Source organism: Haliotis rufescens, unplaced genomic scaffold (assembly GCF_023055435.1).
Source record: "Haliotis rufescens isolate VD_foot unplaced genomic scaffold, xgHalRufe1.0.p SCAF_9, whole genome shotgun sequence".
Taxonomy (NCBI): domain Eukaryota; kingdom Metazoa; phylum Mollusca; class Gastropoda; order Lepetellida; family Haliotidae; genus Haliotis; species Haliotis rufescens.
Window position 1 is genome coordinate 6,112,266 of NW_025964383.1, and position 20,254 is coordinate 6,132,519.

A 20,254-nucleotide genomic window follows, 5' to 3' on the forward strand; every position below is an offset into this window, starting at 1 on the left:
ACATGTTGGACCCTGGGTAGTGTGTGAACGTATGGGCAATACTTCCTGACCACCCACATGTTGGACCCTGGGTAGTGTGTGAACGTATGGGCAATACTTCCTGACCACCCACATGTTGGACCCTGGGTAGTGTGTGAACGTATGGGCAATACTTCCTGACCACCCACATGTTGGACCCTGGGTAGTGTGTGAACGTATGGGCAATACTCCCTGACCACCCACATGTTGGACCCTGGGTAGTATGTGAACGTATGGGCAATACTTCCTGACCACCCACATGCTGGACCCTGGGTAGTGTGTGAACGTATGGGCAATACTTCCTGACCACCCACATGCTGGACCCTTGGTAGTATGTGAACGTATGGGCAATACTCCCTGACCACCGACACGCTCGGTGCTGGGTTGTGTAACTTGGATGTACATGGATGGGACAATATCGGAAGAGTATTGGACCCCATCCATTCCCCGCCTTGGTGTTGCACTGACACAAGCTAGTCACACTAGCCACATTGAGTGAATTGTATACGACTATGTAACTCAACTCGATCATTAACATGCATGTCGACCTGCAAATACGATTCATAGTTATCCGTCTTGCCACATTACGTCAGCGTGGTCGTCCAAAGCATTGACGAGGTTACCGGGTTGCATTTACCCATAAACTGGGGTAAATCATTTTTTTCTTCCTGTTGAATCGATCCAAAGCCGTCAGCCGCTAAAGCATCTATTGGGAAAACCTTCATGATGACTGGCTGGCTGAGAACTCCACAGGTTGACCCAGACATATAAAAAGAGATGTATCCTGGTGATTACCAGGTTCCGATATGATGGCCTCTCGCTCGCCAGCCATCTCTACACCCACCATTAATTATCACCGTGCTACTGGTCTCCACTTATATATAACGTCCCCGTGAACAGGCAGAAGATGTTCCTGGGGAAATATAACATTAGAAGCCACAAATTATAGGGTGTACATTTTGCAACAGTTTCATGACAACAGATGTATCATCGTTTAAAACCAATTCAAGATATTTATGAATGAAACATGTCAAGCAGAACGTATCAAATACAAAATCATGTTCTGCAAGAAAACACAACAGGAATGAACACATTACAAATCATACAGTTGAAGCCCCCTCAAAATACCATTTACCAAGCACAGTAACACATGCTGCTGTAACGAGGCGCAGGGGAACACCATGTGTAATTATACACATTCCAAAGGGACCAAGCCAAATAACCATTAGAGTGTGAACCTTATTGCCTACAAAGATTAAGCTATCGTTAAAACCCCCTTTTTAGTCTCGCTGGAAGTGCATTTAGGAAAGCATGTGCTCTCATAATGATCGTAAATTTGCTCGCTGCCACTACATCACACAAGCTGCTTGTTCACATATACCACACTACAGCAACCTTCCCGGAAGGAATTAATCTTGACCACGTTCCGCTTTGGTAAAGAAACAACTCTGTCTATTAATCCTGTATCAAGCTAATTGCGGAACAGTCCACCATAAACAAACGACTATCTTGCCGTCACTAATCGATTTTGGACGGACGATTAAAAATTGGAAACGTATTAGATGAGGAAATGCAGATTTAAGATCGGAGTCCTATTATCTGAAACGCATCTTCAAGATGGGAACCCGCTACCAGAGACAGTTGTAGATTCGTGTGCGCTGAAACTTATAATGGAAGGGTGCCAATACCTGGGTGGAAAATCTTGTTGATGGTGTAGTGGTACGGGTTCGGAACTGTATACAGTTTATGAGACTCACTGAATATTGTCTGAGATATATATATATATATATATATATATATATATTGTCTGAGAGAGAGAGAGAGAGAGAGAGAGAGAGAGAGAGAGAGAGAAATTATTGAAACTATTATTGAAACACTTTGACAAAGCGTCATAAGGTATGAGAGATATGTATGGGAAGTGTGATATTTTAAAACCTATCCTTGTTGCCGCGCGTTCACATGTAGAGATGAACATAGAAATAGAAAGCCTTACAATATATAGCTCTTGCACATTCACAGTTATCTCCTTGAGAGGTCACCGTCGCCGTCTCCCAGATAGTTGACTGGGAATGGTCACCGCATGTTCCTGTACTACTGCCAGATCACCATGTCCAGTCTATTGAAACGACAGCACGGAACAATCAATGAGTTCAATCTCAAAGTTGATATTAAGAAACAACACCATGAACATGTGTTTTCAGTAAAATGGTATTATGACATTCGACTGTTCAATGTCATACAACATTATCACTTTCCTTTATGCTGTAATATGAGTATAAAAATGGTTTTCATTAAAAAAACATAAATTGTCTCAGAAAATTCTTGACAAATTACACTGTTAAAATAAAATTTAGGCTAATAGGTTAGAAAAAATATATCTGGTTTTGTTGCTGTAGCTGAAACAAATCTTGATACAAACACCCCCGGTACGGCTGTCGATTTGTTTCATGGACAGAAAGTGCCGTGTGGGTCAGGCACGGCTGTCGATTTGTTTCATGGACAGAAAGTGCCGTGTGGGTCAGGCACGGCTGTCGATTTGTTTCATGGACAGTAAGTGCCGTGTGGGTCAGGTACGGCTGTCGATTTGTTTCATGGACAGTAAGTGCCGTGTGGGTCAGGCACGGCTGTCGATTTGTTTCATGGACAGTAAGTGCCGTGTGGGTCAGGCACGGCTGTAGATTTGTTTCATGGACAGTAAGTGCCGTGTGGGTCAGGTACGGCTGTCGATTTGTTTCATGGACAGTAAGTGCCGTGTGGGTCAGGCACGGCTGTCGATTTGTTTCATGGACAGTAAGTGCCGTGTGGGTCAGGTACGGCTGTCGATTTGTTTCATGGACAGTAAGTGCCGTGTGGGTCAGGCACGGCTGTCGATTTGTTTCATGGACAGTAAGTGCCGTGTGGGTCAGGCACGGCTGTCGATTTGTTTCATGGACAGTAAGTGCCGTGTGGGTCAGGTACGGCTGTCGATTTGTTTCATGGACAGTAAGTGCCGTGTGGGTCAGGTACGGCTGTCGATTTGTTTCATGGACAGTAAGTGCCGTGTGGGTCAGGCACGGCTGTCGATTTGTTTCATGGGCAGTAAGTGCCGTGTGGGTCAGGTACGGCTGTCGATTTGTTTCATGGACAGTAAGTGCCGTGTGGGTCAGGCACGGCTGTCGATTTGTTTCATGGACAGTAAGTGCCGTGTGGGTCAGGTACGGCTGTCAGTTTCTTCACAGTGAATGCTGTTTTATAGGCACCGTGTGCCTAGTGAGTCACAGAGTTATCAAATTGTTTCAGAGACACTAAGTACACGGTGAGCCAGGTACAGTTGTCAATTTGTTTTATAGACGGTGTGTAAGCAGCGTGACGTCAAATGCTTATTCTTGCTTCCATGGTTATGATTTCAGTTTCCAGTTATAACTCGATTGACATTTTTATGTCAGGTCAGTAATACCTGTAAGCTGTCAAATTAGGACATTGACCTATGGATTTCAACTTCTTTATTCTTCCAATGCTACGTTTCGGTACATATGCTTGTGCCGATTTCCTCGATAAAGGTGCTAGAAACTGCCGAAACGTCGCATTGAAAGAGTATAGAAGTTGAAATTCATAGGTCAACCCTGTCTTTATTCATACTGCATGTTTTAAAATATATTCAAAATATATGTCTGTGTGTGACAAATATTCGTCAATAACAATTTTAACGTAAATAAAGCGACAAAAAACCTGTCCATATCCTATACAAATCTATGCATAAAGCCGTCTATGACTAATCTTACAAATCCCTATAACATGCACGCATAAATACTGGAACTTTTTCTCGAATCATGTCCATTTGATGGATGGCAGGTGCTTCCCACTGGGCGGGACGTGCTTGTCTTTTGGCGAACACCTGATGTCATCACTGGTTTTCGGTGGTCCATGATCACAGCGATTTTTATTTTGCCCAGCTGTCTTCTTCCCTGGGGACTGACATGGCTTGACGGCAATATGAAGTATACCTGAAACTGTCATGGACATAGGCCATATGGACATTCGACTGCCATCATTGGGCTGTCCGTGCCGTGGTGGTCTTGTTAGTGGCATTCGTGGTCTCGCATATTATATGGGCGCTTGGTTCAATATCAACAACCCTTGGCTTAGATTATACTGCACCAGCTTCTCATTGCTGTCAGTGTGATTATGTTCTACACAAAATATAGGTAATATACGTCTGTATTTGTCTTCTTGTTGTATAAGAGATGTATGTATACGCAATAGAAGCTTTGATCAGATGTTCCTGTTGATTATCAATAATTTTAAAGGCAATTTGAAAACACAACGCAATCTTAGCATATACGGTACAGGCCAATACGCTGATTGGTAGAAGCGACACTTACTACATGTTAGCATGACACACTATTTATTAAGTTTTATTAAGCAAATCAACGGTGAGGACATTTCATTCAGTGGGGGGGGGGGGGGGGGGGTGAGAAGAGAGCCGGTGCATTTCTCTGACAATGATTCCCGTGTTGAGATTCGAGCTTTCCTCCACGACGTGGTACGGTATTCCAACCTGAGTGACTCAGTCTGATGTACATGTACAGTCTGCAAAGCCACCTACTTGCTGGTATGCAAGTCTGCTGGATAAGCCCTTTGATGAGATGAGAAAATATGTCTGAACATTGTTTGGTCAGACAAATCTGAAATATTTTATGCTCAAGATAAAATATAACAACCCGTTGGAGAGCATGACGCCCAGACTAACATTAGATGTTTACAACATAAAACGCTGAAAAGCATATCAAAACATGTTTTCTAGGTTATTGTTAGATTACTATACTATACTGTGATCTTTACGTGTTGTATATCTAGAGTGTACCGTTGCAGACAGAACCAATCAACCGTGGCTGTCTGCACGCCGGACTCTCAAGACAGAGGAAGTACTTGGGGTGTAACTCAACAACCAACAGTGCCTGAAATATATGACATGCCGTTAAAACCTTGACGATCAACATTTATTTGAATTATATAAGTGTATCTGTCTGATGGTGTGTTGTATGTGCCCATCTCGCTGTCTGATGGTGTGTTGTATGTACCCATCTCTGTCTGATGGTGTGTTGTATGTGCCCATCTCGCTGTCTGATGGTGTGTTGCATGTGCCCATCTCTCTGTCTGATGGTGTGTTGTACGTACCCATCTCTCTGTCTTATGATATCTTGAATGTACCCATCTCTCTGTCTGATGGTGTGTTGTATGTGCCCATCTCGCTGTCTGATGCTGTATTGTATGTGCCCATCTCTCTGTCTGATGGTGTATTGTATGTGCCCATCTCTCTGTCTGATGGTGTGTTGTATGTGCCCATCTCTCTGTCTGATGGTGTGTTGTATGTGCCCATCTCGCTGTCTGATGGTGTGTTGAATGTTCTCATCTCTCTGTCTGATGGCGTGTTGTATGTACCCATCTCTCTGTCTGATGGTGTGTTGTATGTGCCCATCTCGCTGTCTGATGCTGTATTGTATGTGCCCATCTCTCTGTCTGATGGTGTATTGTATGTGCCCATCTCTCTGTCTGATGGTGTGTTGTATGTGCCCATCTCTCTGTCTGATGGTGTGTTGTATGTGCCCATCTCGCTGTCTGATGGTGTGTTGAATGTTCTCATCTCTCTGTCTGATGGCGTGTTGTATGTGCCCATCTCTCTGTCTGATGGTGTGTTGTATGTGCCCATCTCGTTGTCTGATGCTGTATTGTATGTGCCCATCTCTCTGTCTGATGGTGTGTTGTATGTGCCCATCTCTCTGTCTGATGGTGTGTTGTATGTGCCCATCTCTCTGTCTGATGGTGTGTTGTATGTACCCATCTCTGTCTGATGGTGTGTTGTATGTACCCATCTCGCTGTCTGATGGTGTGTTGCATGTGCCCATCTCTCTGTCTGATGGTGTGTTGAATGTTCTCATCTCTCTGTCTGATGGTGTGTTGTATGTACCCATCTCTCTGTCTGATGGTGTGTTGTATGTACCCATCTCTCTGTCTGATGGTGTGTTGTATGTGCCCATCTCTCTGTCTGATGGTGTGTTGTATGTGCCCATCTCTCTGTCTGGTGGTGTGTTGTATGTGCCCATCTCGCTGTCTGATGGTGTGTTGCATGTGCCCATCTCTCTGTCTGGTGGTGTGTTGTATGTGCCCATCTCGCTGTCTGATGGTGTGTTGCATGTGCCCATCTCTCTGTCTGATGGTGTGTTGTATGTACCCATCTCTCTGTCTTATGATATCTTGAATGTACCCATCTCTCTGTCTGATGGTGTGTTGTATGTACCCATCTCTCTGTCTGATGGTGTGTTGTATATACCCATCTCTCTGTCTGATGGTGTGTTGTATGTACCCATCTCGCTGTCTGATGGTGTGTTGCATGTGCCCATCTCTCTGTCTGATGGTGTGTTGTATGTACCCATCTCTCTGTCTTATGATATCTTGAATGTACCCATCTCTCTGTCTGATGGTGTGTTGTATGTACCCATCTCTCTGTCTGATGGTGTGTTGTATATACCCATCTCTCTGTCTGATGGTGTGTTGTATGTACCCATCTCGCTGTCTGATGGTGTGTTGCATGTGCCCATCTCTCTGTCTGATGGTGTGTTGCATGTGCCCATCTCTCTGTCTGATGGTGTGTTGCATGTGCCCATCTCTCTGTCTGATGGTGTGTTGTATGTGCCCATCTCTCTGTCTGATGGTGTGTTGTATGTACCCATCTCTCTGTCTGATGGTGTGTTGCATGTGCCCATCTCTCTGTCTGATGGTGTGTTGTATGTACCCATCTCTGTCTGATGGTGTGTTGTATGTGCCCATCTCGCTGTCTGATGGTGTGTTGCATGTGCCCATCTCTCTGTCTGATGGTGTGTTGTATGTACCCATCTCTCTGTCTGATGGTGTGTTGTATGTACCCATCTCTCTGTCTTATGATATCTTGAATGTACCCATCTCTCTGTCTGATGGTGTGTTGTATGTACCCATCTCTCTGTCTGATGGTGTGTTGTATATACCCATCTCTCTGTCTGATGGTGTGTTGTATGTACCCATCTCGCTGTCTGATGGTGTGTTGCATGTGCCCATCTCTCTGTCTGATGGTGTGTTGTATGTACCCATCTCTCTGTCTTATGATATCTTGAATGTACCCATCTCTCTGTCTGATGGTGTGTTGTATGTACCCATCTCTCTGTCTGATGGTGTGTTGTATATACCCATCTCTCTGTCTGATGGTGTGTTGTATGTACCCATCTCGCTGTCTGATGGTGTGTTGCATGTGCCCATCTCTCTGTCTGATGGTGTGTTGCATGTGCCCATCTCTCTGTCTGATGGTGTGTTGCATGTGCCCATCTCTCTGTCTGATGGTGTGTTGAATGTTCTCATCTCTCTGTCTGATGGTGTGTTGTATGTACCCATCTCGCTGTCTGATGGTGTGTTGCATGTGCCCATCTCTCTGTCTGATGGTGTGTTGTATGTACCCATCTCTCTGTCTGATGGTGTGTTGCATGTACCCATCTCGCTGTCTGATGGTGTGTTGCATGTGCCCATCTCTCTGTCTGATGGTGTGTTGTATGTACCCATCTCTCTGTCTGATGGTGTGTTGTATGTACCCATCTCTCTGTCTGATGGTGTGTTGCATGTGCCCATCTCTCTGTCTGATGGTGTGTTGTATGTACCCATCTCTCTGTCTGATGGTGTGTTGTATGTACCCATCTCGCTGTCTGATGGTGTGTTGCATGTGCCCATCTCTCTGTCTGATGGTGTGTTGTATGTACCCATCTCTCTGTCTGATGGTGTGTTGTATGTACCCATCTCTCTGTCTGATGGTGTGTTGAATGTTCTCATCTCTCTGTCTGATGGTGTGTTGTATGTACCCATCTCTCTGTCTGATGGTGTGTCTGATGGTGTGTTGTATGTGCCCATCTCTCTGTCTGATGGTGTGTTGTATGTACCCATCTCTCTGTCTGATGGTGTGTTGTATGTACCCATCTCGCTGTCTGATGGTGTGTTGTATGTGCCCATCTCTCTGTCTGATGGTGTGTTGCATGTGCCCATCTCTTTGTCTGATGGTGTGTTGTATGTACCCATCTCTCTGTCTGATGGTGTGTTGTATGTGCCCATCTCTCTGTCTGATGGTGTGTTGTATGTACCCATCTCTCTGTCTGATGGTGTGTTGTATTTGCCCATCTCTCTGTCTGATGGTGTGTTGTATGTGCCCATCTCTCTGTCTGATGGTGTATTGTATGTGCCCATCTCTCTGTCTGATGGCGTGTTGTATGTGCCCATCTCTCTATCTGTCTGATGGTGTGTTGTATGTACCCATCTCTCTGTCTGATGGTGTGTTGTATGTGCCCATCTCTCTGTCTGATGGTGTATTGTATGTGCCCATCTCTCTGTCTGATGGTGTGTTGTATGTGCCCATCTCTCTGTCTGATGGTGTATTGTATGTGCCCATCTCTCTGTCTGATGGTGTGTTGTATGTACCCATCTCTCTGTCTGATGGTGTGTTGTATCTGCCCATCTCTCTGTCTGATGGTGTGTTGTATGTACCCATCTCTCTGTCTGATGGTGTATTGTATGTGCCCATCTCTCTGTCTGATGGTGTGTTGTATGTGCCCATCTCTCTGTCTGATGGTGTATTGTATGTGCCCATCTCTCTGTCTGATGGTGTGTTGTATGTACCCATCTCTCTGTCTGATGGTGTGTTGAATGTTCTTATCTCTCTGTCTGATGGTGTGTTGTATGTACCCATCTCTCTGTCTGATGGTGTGTTGAATGTTCTCATCTCTCTGTCTGATGGTGTGTTGTATGTACCCATCTCTCTGTCTGATGGTGTGTTGTATGTACCCATCTCTCTGTCTGATGGTGTGTTGTATGTACCAATCTCTCTGTCTGATGGCGTGTTGTATGTGCCCATCTCTCTGTCTGATGGTGTGTTGTATGTACCCATCTCTCTGTCTGATGGTGTGTTGAATGTTCTCATCTCTCTGTCTGATGGTGTGTTGTATGTACCCATCTCTCTGTCTGATGGTGTATTGTATGTGCCCATCTCTCTGTCTGATGGTGTGTTGTATGTGCCCATCTCTCTGTCTGATGGTGTATTGTATGTGCCCATCTCTCTGTCTGATGGTGTGTTGTATGTACCCATCTCTCTGTCTGATGGTGTGTTGTATGTACCCATCTCTCTGTCTGATGGTGTGTTGAATGTTCTCATCTCTCTGTCTGATGGTGTGTTGTATGTACCCATCTCTCTGTCTGATGGTGTGTTGCATGTGCCCATCTCTCTGTCTGATGGTGTATTGTATGTGCCCATCTCTCTGTCTGATGGTGTGTTGTATGTGCCCATCTCTCTGTCTGATGGTGTGTTGTATGTACCCATCTCTCTGTCTGATGGTGTGTTGTATGTACCCATCTCTCTGTGTGATGGTGTGTTGTATGTGCCCATCTCTCTATCTGTCTGATGGTGTATTGTATGTGCCCATATCACAAAAAGGGAAGAAAATAAGAAGGTTCATCAATGTCGTTCGGGGATATTCAAGAAACCAAGTATGAATACGATTTATGTTTCCACGTGGTCTTTGTGACAAACACCAATTTTAAATACATGTTTTTGAAATGTAGAACATGGAAAAGGAGAAAGTAATAGTGTACATGTTTGCTATTACTTGTCCATTTGCCTTCCTTTACCATCACTTTTAGTACTTTGTAGTTCATGTTCCGACATTTAACATGCATAAGATGTTTTGAGATACGTTGTAAAAGCGTGATCTGTTTTGTTGTGATAGGTAACTTGACGTTGTCGTTTCATTCATGAGTTTCAGTTAAAGTGAGATTCGTTGTTATACGTCAATGTCAGAATTATGAAATGCAGTTCTTATAAATTATGGAAAACACCAAATGGGTGCTTTCTTTTCCTCTGCTGCTTGATGGCATACAGCGGTGTCCTCCACACCGTTACTGCTTCATCGCATATCACTGTCACTGGAATGCTCTTGTCAAGAAGACTATTTCCTGTGCATTATGAGTGACGGAACTCCCGCCCCGATGTTACTTCCACTAAGTAGTCCAAATGGCTACATTGCCTTTTTCTCATAGAACCTTAACACGTTGGAATGTCACAGAGAGCTTGGGAGTGTTGTCAGCCACCCATTCTGAAAGCATTCCGTACAAATGAATGGCACAAGGCGTCGCTAGCCCCACATCCTTACACATATGCGATCAGAAGTCATATTATTTATTGTATAGATGGCACGCGTTTGGAAGTGACCGCTCCTCTTATGAAACAATAAAATAAAGACGGTGAAGGAGTCCCAGTTAAAGATGCCGTCGCCGGCAATGCAGCACTGAGATCGCAATTTTGAACACCTTTAGACTCATATGACGCTTGTTACACTTTCACAAACTAATGTTGTATTCATAGCAGGGCAGGAAGATAGTTCCAGTGGTCATGGTGTAAATATCATATACATATTCTATGTACCTGTTATACTGATTTTTATTCCTTTTTACAAGGTTGACTAGATCTAATCGGGTTGACTTATAGTTTACATATGATCATTTAAACCTTTCATAAATCATCAATGTCGAAACTGAAATTCCGGAAATCATACGTGGATGTACGCCGTATCGTTGTTATAGTAAGATTTCTCAACGTACGACAAATTGTATTATTCAGTCATTTATCTAGCACGTTTATCTTAGTGACAATGATAGATATAAGAATTAGCGCTATGTTACCCTTCGTACACAAATACCTAGTAGCAGACACAGATGTGGGGCACTGAGACGTTACATGGAGTCGCCATTTGTCGATTGTGAAATTAATTCTTGAGAAAACAAAACATAAACCACCTTAAAGAATATATGCAGACTTTCACGTGAACTGGACATCATCTCAAATGTGAGGGTCATATCCAGCTTTCCCTTGTCAAATACACAACGTAAACATCAGTAACCAACACACTTATTTCACATAGGTTCCCCGTGATAATGCTATATAACCCATCCAATCCAACAAAGATACGCACTTGTACCATGCTTGAATAAGATGTAATACAGTTTTCATAACTGAAATGATACAATATTGTAGTTTTATCTCAGAAAAAGACATTTACACACAATAATGTTTAAACATTTATTCTCCAGTCAGCTGGTTTGTTTTTGTCACCCTAAATTGTTTATTTACCTATATCAAGTGTTTATAAGCAGGATGTCATAATATATGTTTGTTATATGTGCCATTACTGTAAGTCTTCGATCACTCTGTTCTTCAAGAGTTGATAACTTTTTTATGTTGGCTTGGCGAGAAACCCTTTATGCAGAGCAATTATTGAGCATAAACGCGTATCAAGTTGAACTGACATCTGACATGGAAGCGACCTTCGCGCACCCTGGAAACTAGGAGCCAGGAGCGATCAGACTCCGAGGTATTCAGTGGCGTGGTGACAAAACAGGATGGGTCGCTGGATGCATGTAAACATTTGTCATACACTTGAGATGCAAGTGAGTGAGAGCGGGAATGAAACCGACCTACCTGGTCTGTGCCCAGCCGTCTGCGGATACAGCAGGAATATCACCTTGCACTCAGCATTCCCAAATCTTCACAACCGCTTACAATATAAAACAAAGCTGATATAATGCACAAAATAAGTCTTATCGTTAAGGAATAGTTTGGTGAGTTAATATCAGGTCAGGAAAAGGCAGACGTTCAAAATATAATCTCATCTGCTCGCACGTTTGGATTGTTTACTGATGACGTCACGGCCAGACATGGCGCTTACATAATAGTGGGAAGTGGCGCGGTCAGGTGACCCGAGGTACCAACAGGGGTTGGGTCAGGGTACCCTACAATAGGAAAGTTGACACAGTATGAAGAAAGATTTATATACTTAAACGTATTAGTCAGTCTGTATTTGTACACGCACATTCAACTTGTAATCAATGTTTCTGTCTGTCTGTCTGTCTGTATATCATGAATCTCATATCGGAATGCAAACAGTTTTATCACCTATGTGAGTCGATTTAACTTTTTCATAATACCGATAGCTCTATTTCCTTAACAATGATGTAAATGCAAATACAAATACTCTATGTTCAGATTATCGTATAAATCCTGGATTTGGTTGGTTGGTTTGTTGTTTAACGCCGAACTCAGCAATATTCCAGCTATATGACGGCGGTCTGTAAATAATCGAGTCTGGACCAGACAATCCAGTGATTATTATCATGAGCATCGATCCACGCAATTGGGATCGATGACATGCATCAACCAAGTCAGCGAGCCTGACCGCTCGATCCCGTTAGTCGCCTTTTACGACAAGCATAGTCACCTTTTATGGCAAGAATGAGTTGCTGAAGACCTATTCTACCCCAGAATCTTCACGGGTAGTATAAATCCTGGAGAAATTGTCTTAACGGTGAATCACATTTATATAAAATACTGATGACAGCAATCTCAATAGATCGCTTTCCTGTGAATGAAGCACGCGTGTGTTTGTTCTGTGACTGTATCTTACTGTCATTGTTGACACTAGGTGTCATGTATGTATGTATGTATGTATGTATGTATGTATGTATGTATGTATGGTTTATTTCACGAAAACACATTGTTCTATCATGACGTCATTTTTGGAGATTCGAACATGCACTCGCAACTTGAGAACTCGGACCATGGACGATGTTTTTTTTCAGAGGGGAGTGTGTCGCGAGTTGTTCCCAATAGATGTTGGTAGACGACGCAGGAAACGCGATGGTCGAAAGATCGCATTGAAAAGCGGGAGAAATATGACAATCGGTATTGGGAGAAAACGTACAGGTATTTGACGTGACAATATGCGGGAAATATCCACCTGTGCATAAAATGAACAGTAACTAGCGAGGCCGGAGACTATTGAGGGAGTCATCATTACGGTCAAATAGTTTTAAAACATGTACATGTTTATTTCGAAGTAAGTATTTTGTGAACTGTTCTGTGAGGAAAATACTGTGTGAGTGAACTGTTCTGTTGTTGAGGTCAGTACTGTGTGAGTGAACTGTTCTGTTGTTGAGGTCAGTACCGTGTGAGTGAACTGTTCTGTTGTTGAGGTCAGTACCGTGTGAGTGAACTGTTCTGTTGTTGAGGGAAGGACTGTGTGAGTGAACTGTTCTGCTGTTGAGGTCAGTACCGTGTGAGTGAACTGTTCTGTTGTTGAGGTCAGTACCGTGTGAGTGAACTGTTCTGTTGTTGAGGTCAGTACCGTGTGAGTGAACTGTTCTGTTGTTGAGGGAAGGACTGTGTGAGTGAACTGTTCTGTTGTTGAGGTCAGTACTGTGTGAGTGAACTGTTCTGTTGTTGAGGTCGGTACCGTGTGAGTGATTTGTTCTGTTGTTGAGGGAAGTACTGTGTGAGTGAACTTTTCTGTTGTTGAGGGAAGTACTGAGTGAGTGAACTGTTCTGTTGTTGAGGTCGGTACTGTGTGAGTGAACTGTTCTCTTGTTGAAGGAAGTACTGTGTGAGTGAACTGTTCTGTTGTTGAGGGAAGTACTGTGTTAGTGAACTGTTCTGTTGTTGAGGTAGGTACTGTGTGAGTGATTTGTTCTGTTGTTGAGGTCGGTACTGTGTGAGTGAACTGTTCTGTTGTTGAGGTCGGTACTGTGTGAGTGAATTGTTCTGTTGTTGAGGTCGGTACGTGTGAGTGAACTGTTCTGTTGCTGAGGTCGGTACTGTGTGAGTGAACTGTTCTGTTGTTGAGGTCAGTACCGTGTGAGTGAACTGTTCTGTTGTTGAGGTCAGTACCGTGTGAGTGAACTGTTCTGTTGTTGAGGGAAGGACTGTGTGAGTGAACTGTTCTGTTGTTGAGGTCAGTACCGTGTGAGTGAACTGTTCTGTTGTTGAGGTCAGTACTGTGTGAGTGATTTGTTCTGTTGTTGAGGGAAGTACTGTGTGAGTGAACTGTTCTGTTGTTGAGGTCAGTACCGTGTGAGTGAACTGTTCTGTTGTTGAGGTCAGTACTGTGTGAGTGAACTGTTCTGTTGTTGAGGTCGGTACCGTGTGAGTGATTTGTTCTGTTGTTGAGGGAAGTACTGTGTGAGTGAACTTTTCTGTTGTTGAGGGAAGTACTGAGTGAGTGAACTGTTCTGTTGTTGAGGTCGGTACTGTGTGAGTGAACTGTTCTCTTGTTGAAGGAAGTACTGTGTGAGTGAACTGTTCTGTTGTTGAGGGAAGTACTGTGTTAGTGAACTGTTCTGTTGTTGAGGTAGGTACTGTGTGAGTGAACTGTTCTGTTGTTGAGGTCGGTACTGTGTGAGTGAACTGTTCTGTTGTTGAGGTCGGTACTGTGTGAGTGAATTGTTCTGTTGTTGAGGTCGGTACGTGTGAGTGAACTGTTCTGTTGCTGAGGTCGGTACTGTGTGAGTGAACTGTTCTGTTGTTGAGGTCGGTACTGTGTGGGTGAACTGTTCTGTTGTTGAGGTCAGTACTGTGTGAGTGAACTGTTCTGTTGTTGAGGTCGGTACTGAATGAGTGAACTGTTCTGTTGTTGAGGTCAGTACTGTGTGAGTGAACTGTTCTGTTGTTGAGGTCAGTACCGTGTGAGTGAACTGTTCTGTTTTTGAGGTCAGTACCGTGTGAGTGAACTGTTCTGTTGTTGAGGGAAGTACTGTGTGAGTGAACTGTTCTGTTGTTGAGGTCAGTACCGTGTGAGTGAACTGTTCTGTTGTTGAGGTCAGTACCGTGTGAGTGATTTGTTCTGTTGTTGAGGGAAGTACTGTGTGAGTGAACTGTTCTGTTGTTGAGGTCAGTACCGTGTGAGTGAACTGTTCTGTTGTTGAGGTCAGTACTGTGTGAGTGAACTGTTCTGTTGTTGAGGTCGGTACTGTGAGAGTGAACTGTTCTCTTGTTGAGGGAAATACTGTGTGGGTGAACTGTTCTCTTGTTGAAGGAGGTACCTTGTGAGTGAACTGTTCTCTTGTTAAGGAAGTACTGTGTGGGTGAACTGTTCTCTTGTTGAGTGGGGCGGTCGGGTAGCCTAGTGATTAAAGCGTTCGCTCGTCACTCGAAGACCCGGGTTCGATTCCCGACATGTGTAAAGCCCATTTCTGGTGTCCCCCGCCGTGATATTGTTGGAATATTGCCAAAAGCTGCTTAAAACCATACTCACTCACTCTTGTTGGGGGAAGTACTTTGTTGATTCCAAGAGTCGCGTCCCTTGGGCACGCCAGAAACCTATGATTGTGTGTTCGAATACCGGTTCGCCCCGATTAGGTTTGTCAGCACCATTCCCGTGCTCGTGGGTTTCACCGAAGTGGTGAACGTCTGAGACCTGCATCACTTCTGGCTTTCCTCCCACATTAAGCTGACACGCCGCGTTATAACTGGAATACTGTTAAAAACGGCGTACTGTGTGAGTGAACTGTTCTCTTGTTGAAGGAAGTACTTTGTTGGTGAACTGTTCTCTTGTAAACGGAAGTACTGTGTGAGTGAACTGTTCTCTTGTTGAAGGAAGTACTGTGTGAGTGAACTGTTCTCTTGTTAAAGGAAGTACTGTGTGAGTGAACTGTTCTCTTGTTGAAGGAAGTACTGTGTGAGTAAACTGTTCTCTTGTTGAAGGAAGTACTGTGTGAGTGAAGCGTTGTTTTGTTGAAGGAAGTACTGTGTGAGTGAACTGTTCTCTTGTTGAAGGAAGTACTGTGTGAGTAAACTGTTCTCTTGTTGAAGGAAGTACTGTGTGAGTGAAGCGTTGTTTTGTTAAAGGAAGTACTGTGTGAGTGAAGCGTTCTTTTGTTAAAGGAAGTACTGTGTGAGTGAACTGTTCTCTTGTTGAAGGAAGTACTGTGTGAGTGAACTGTTCTCTTGTTGAAGGAAGTACTGTGTGAGTGAACTGTTCTCTTGTCAAAGAAAGTACTGTTTGAGTGAACCTTTCTCTTGTTAACGGAAGTACTGTGTGAGTGAACTTTTCTCTTGTTAAAGGAAGTACTGTGTGAGTGAACTTTTTTCTTGTTGAAGAAAGTACTGTTTGAGTGAAACCTTTCTCTTGTTAAAGGAAGCACTGTTTGAGTGAACCTTTCTCTTGTTAAAGGAAGTACTGTGTGAGTGAACTGTTCACTTATTGAAGGAAGTACTTTGTGGGTGAACTGTTCGCTTATTGAAGGAAGTTCTTTGTGGGTGAACTGTTCTGTTGAAGAAAGTTCTGTGTGGGTTAACTGTTCTCTTGTTGAAGGAGGTGCTGTGTGAGTGAACTGTTCTCTTGTTGAGGGAAGTACTTTATGGATTCCAGGTGTTGCGTCCCTTGGGCACCCCAGGAACCTTTGATTGTGGGTTCGAATACCGGTTCGCCCCGATTAGGTTTGTCAGCACCATTCCCGTGCTCGTGGGTTTCACCGAAGTGGTGAACGTCTGAGACCTGCATCACTTCTGGCTTTCCTCCCACATTAAGCTGACACGCCGCGTTATAACTGGAATACTGTTAAAAGCGGCGTTCTGTGCGAGTGAACTGTTCTCTTGTTGAAGGAAGTACTTTGTCGGTGAACTGTTCTCTTGTAAACGGAAGTACTGTGTGAGTGAACTGTTCTCTTGTTGAAGGAAGTACTGTGTGAGTGAACTGTTCTCTTGTTAAAGGAAGTACTTTGTGAGTGAACTGTTCTTTTGTTAAAGGAAGTACTGTGTAAGTTAACTGTTCACTTATTGAAGGAAGTTCTTTGTGGGTGAACTGTTCGCTTATTGAAGGAAGTTCTTTGTGGGTGAACTGTTCTGTTGAAGAAAGTTCTGTGTGGGTTAACTGTTCTCTTGTTGAAGGAGGTGCTGTGTGAGTGAACTGTTCTCTTGTTGAGGGAAGTACTTTATGGATTCCAGGTGTTGCGTCCCTTGGGCACCCCAGGAACCTTTGATTGTGGGTTCGAATACCGGTTCGCACCGATTAGGTTTGTCAGCACCATTCCCGTGCTCGTGGGTTTCACCGAAGTGGTAAACGTTTGAGACCTGCATCACTTCCGGCTTCCTCCCACATTAAGCTGACACGCCGCGTTATAACTCGAATACTGTTAAAAGCGGCGTTAAACCCAATAAACACACTCACTCTTGTTAAATGGAACACTGTGTGAGTGAATTGTTTTTTGAAACAGAGACGCGTCACACAAGCACATAGTGGAATGCCACCGGTATATCATTAAACACTGATGGTACGGGTGACGCGAAGACATAGATATCAACCTATTGCAAAACCCAAGTGACAACTGGGATATAACCGCTCCAGTTATGTCAGATGGCAAATACCATAATATCTGGATGAACACAAGTTCGAGCACAATTCTGATGTTAGGAGTTTATCTCAATCACTGCCGTGCGGATGTTTGAGAGCATGACTACTACCTGAAGTGATTTCAACATCTGATGGGACAAAGTTCTGATCGCAGCCACTGCGGCGCCATGTGTCCGATCATTAGGAACTATATGGACCGCTCTTGGGTTTCACTTAAACTGGATATTGATAAATCGCCATTTAAAGTGATAAGTAGCGTTGGACCAAGACTGGAAGTTCAACATCACTTACATTACATAGAGACGTAGCAGACAGTTTATGGGAACGTGATATTAACATCAAGTTCTGACTATGTATAGTTAATTCTAGCGTATGGCAATGTCCGAGAGCCTGCATCTATGATTACTTTCAGTATTTGACTGTGTCCATAACCCCGTATCAACGTGGTTACTTCCAGTTTATGACAATGTGCATGTATCTGTATGGTCACTTCAAGTACAGTACTATGTCCATATGCCTGTCGTAAATACGGACGTCTGTAGGGTTACTTCATGTATACGACAATGTCCACGTGCCTCTGTGTGTAGGATAACTTCATGTATATTAGAATGTGCATGCCCATGTGTGTGTATGGGTACTTTATATATATGACAATGTTCATGCTTCTGTCTGTATGGGAACTTCATGTATATGGCAATGTCCATGTACCTGTGTTTGTATGATAACTTCATAAATATGACAATGTCCATGAGTCTGTGTCTGAATGATAACTTCATGTATATGACAATGTTCATGCTCCCGTGTCTGTATGATAACTTCATGTATATGACAATGTCCATGCTCCTGTATCTGTATGATAACTTCATGTATATGACAATGTCCATGCTCCTGTATCTGTATGATAACTTCATGTATATGACAATGTCCATGCTCCTGTATCTGTATGATAACTTCATGTATATGACAATGTGCATGCTCCTGTGTCTGTATGGGTACTTCATGTATATGACAATGTCCATGCTCATGTGTCTGTATGGGAACTTCGTGTATATGACAATGTTCATGCTCCTGTGTCTGTATGATAACTTAATGTATATGACAATGTTCATGCTCCTCTGTCTGTATGGGTACTTTGTGTATATGACAATGTCCATGCTCCTGTGTCTGTATGATAACTTCATGTATATGACAATGTCCATGCTCCTGTATCTGTATGATAACTTCGTGTATATGGCAATGTCCATGCTCCTGTGTCTGTATGGGTACTTCATGTATATGACAATGTCCATGCTCCTGTGTCTGTATGATAACTTCATGTATATGACAATGTTCATGCTCCTGTGTCTGTATGATAACTTCATGTATATGACAATGTACATGGTCCTGTGTCTGTATGATAACTTCATGTATATGACAATGTACATGGTCCTGTGTCTGTATGATAACTTCATGTATATGACAATGTTCATGCTCCTGTGTCTGTATGATAACTTCATGTATATGACAATGTTCATGCTCCTGTGTCTGTATGATAACTTCATGTATATGACAATGTTCATGCTCCTGTGTCTGTATGATAACTTCATGTATATGACAATGTTCATGCTCCTGTGTCTGTATGATAACTTCATGTATATGACAATGTACATGGTCCTGTGTCTGTATGATAACTTCATGTATATGACAATGTTCATGCTCCTGTGTCTGTATGATAACTTCATGTATATGACAATGTTCATGCTCCTGTGTCTGTATGATAACTTCATGTATATGACAATGTCCATGCTCCTGTATCTGTATGGGAACTTCGTGTATATGGCAATGTCCATGCTCCTGTGTCTGTATGGGTACTTCTTGTATATGACAATGTCCATGCTCCTGTGTCTGTATGGGAACTTCATGTATATGACAATGTCCATGCTCCTGTGTCTGTATGATAACTTCATGTATATGACAATGTTCATGCTCCTGTGTCTGTATGATAACTTCATGTATATGACAATGTCCATGCTCCTGTATCTGTATGGGAACTTCGTGTATATGGCAATGTCCATGCTCCTGTGTCTGTATGGGTACTTCATGTATATGACAATGTCCATGCTCCTGTGTCTGTATGGGAACTTCATGTATATGACAATGTCCATGCTCCTCTGTCTGTATGGGTACTTCATGTATATGACAATGTACATGGTCCTGTGTCTGTATGATAACTTCATGTATATGACAATGTCCATGCTCCTGTGTCTGTATGGGTACTTCATGTATATGACAATGTCCATGCTCCTGTGTCTGTATGGGAACTTCATGTATATGACAATGTCCATGCTCCTGTGTCTGTATGATAACTTCATGTATATGACAATGTTCATGCTCCTCTGTCTGTATGGGTACTTCATGTATATGACAATGTCCATGCTCCTGTCTGTATGATAACTTCATGTATATGACAATGTCCATGCTCATGTGTCTGTATGGGAACTTCGTGTATATGACAATGTCCATGGTCCTGTGTCTGTATGATAACTTCATGTATATGACAATGTCCATGCTCCTGTCTGTATGATAACTTCATGTATATGACAATGTCCATGCTCCTGTGTCTGTATGGGTACTTCATGTATATGACAATGTCCATGCTCATGTGTCTGTATGGGAACTTCGTGTATATGACAATGTTCATGCTCCTGTGTCTGTATGATAACTTAATGTATCTGACAATGTTCATGCTCCTCTGTCTGTATGATAACTTCATGTATATGACAATGTCCATGCTCCTGTGTCTGTATGATAACTTAATGTATCTGACAATGTTCATGCTCCTCTGTCTGTATGATAACTTCATGTATATGACAATGTTCATGCTCCTGTGTCTGTATGGGAACTTCATGTATATGACAATGTCCATGGTCCTGTGTCTGTATGATAACTTAATGTATCTGACAATGTTCATGCTCCTCTGTCTGTATGGGTACTTCATGTATATGACAATGTTCATGCTCCTGTGTCTGTATGATAAC

General features: G+C 43.1%; 1 protein-coding gene across 1 annotated transcript in view; it reads right to left on the reverse strand.

Moving 5' to 3' along the window:
- Nucleotides 1–11,555, reverse strand: part of LOC124151447 (muscleblind-like protein 2a) — a 411,834-nt gene extending 400,279 nt beyond the window's left edge. The window contains exon 1 of the mRNA XM_048390567.1: nucleotides 11,537–11,555. The gene's annotated coding sequence lies outside the window, so the exon portion shown is untranslated. The remainder of the gene's footprint in view (nucleotides 1–11,536) is intronic.
- Nucleotides 11,556–20,254: the final 8,699 nt, after the last annotated feature.